This window comes from Puccinia triticina, chromosome 10A (assembly GCF_026914185.1).
Source record: "Puccinia triticina chromosome 10A, complete sequence".
NCBI classification, from domain to species: domain Eukaryota; kingdom Fungi; phylum Basidiomycota; class Pucciniomycetes; order Pucciniales; family Pucciniaceae; genus Puccinia; species Puccinia triticina.
In genome coordinates, this window is record NC_070567.1 from 346,005 (window position 1) to 347,749 (window position 1,745).

The following is a 1,745-nucleotide window of genomic DNA, read 5'->3' on the forward strand; positions in this document are numbered from 1 at the left end:
TTAATCCTGTTTCTAACTCCTGTTGTGAAAGTACCGCTCCTGCTGCAATAAAACTAGAGTCTACTGCTAAAATAATGAGACCCGCCTCTTTTGAGTAGTCCAGTCTTTTCAGCGTAATATCCTCTCCAATAATTTCCTTCAAATGGTTGAAGGCCGCATCGCAATTGTTGTCCCAGATCCATTCCTCATCTTTCCGTGTGAGCTTTCGAAGAGGGGCTGCAATTTCTGACAGATTTTTCACAAATATCCTGACGTAAGTTACTATTCCCATGAAGCCTTGAAGTTCTGTGACATTGTTGGGAGTTGGCCAAGTTGTTATCTTATTCTTTTTCTGTATAGAAACCCTGCGCCCTTGTTTACAGACTACATGTCCAACAATATCCAAGGCAGGCACACAGCAGGCAAACTTCTTTCCCGATATTGTGAGTCCGGCTTCTTCAATTCGAAATAAAACCCTTTCCAGTGTCTGAGCGTATTCCCAGATGAAACGTCGAATCCCTGGGTTTTCTTCAAGTACCTCCTCGTTGTATGTGGACTTGGGTCCTTTGATCCCTCCATCGTCAATGAACACACCCACATGATCAGGTATTTCATCCTGAAGTATCCACATCATTTGCGCCTGATATACTGCTACAGAATTGGTGGCTCCTTGAGGAATTCTGGTAAGTTGGAATCTACCCAGGGGAGTATCAAAGGTAGTCAGAGGTCTTGATTCTGGAGCTAATTCCCTTTCATCATAACCCCCCATAATATTGCCTAGTCCATAGCAAGCACGTCCAGCAAATGATTCCACAAATTCTTCTGTTGCTGGTGGCAATCCTGCGTCCTTGATGGTGACCTTATTCATTTCTTGTAGATCATGAACTATCCTCAGCTTCCCATCATGTTTTAGCACGCAGAAAACTGGACTGGAGTAACTGGATGTGGATTGTTTGTAAAGTTTATTTCTTATCCTTTCCCTTACTTTCTCCACGTATTCATCCTTGATTGCCGCTGGGATGGGTATAGGCTTCTTTTGCCATGGTACGTGGTCCACTACGGGTATGACATAAGGTAGTCCGTACGAATGCTTCAGGAGTCCTCTTTCCTCTGGAGTGAACGCCACCGCTTTTTCTTGCATTACAATCATGTGCTTGAAGAGTTTCAGTTCTTCCTCCCAAAGCCATCCTTCTGGTCCAAAGTTAACTATCTTCAGGCGCTCTTCAGTAATCCTGGCTGTAGGCTTGAAATCCGGAGGATTTGGAGTAAGTGGTGTTTTGTAAGGATCTTGAGTAAGTGGAGGTCTTTGCAGTGGAGGTTCCAAAGCCTGTGGAATAGGTTGATTGATAGGTCAAATTTTCTTGGCCACAGGTTTGTACCTTGTCATGCACCATAAACTCCCCTCCTTCCAGCTTTGACATAATTTCTCCTGAAACAGTGATCCCAGCCCATTGGAGAGTAACTTTCCTATTTGCTGCCGGTCCTTATCTGGTTGATTTATCCTTGTGGTGTTGATGGAAAGACCTGGTTTGGAATCAGATGTGCCTTTGGAAATGGATTTTAATGGTAAGCCTTTCTTCATGGCACTGCAGAATTTTAACAGTTTAAAAAACATAATAAGGATGTTCTTTTTGCCTGAGAAGAGTTTGAACAGCAACACGGCTGTTTGTCTTGATGTCTTTTGAAAGTATTTTACACAAACAGATCTGAGCCAGTCTAAGAAAACCAGTGTCCAAGACATAACACGCTTGACTAGCTGAAGCGAG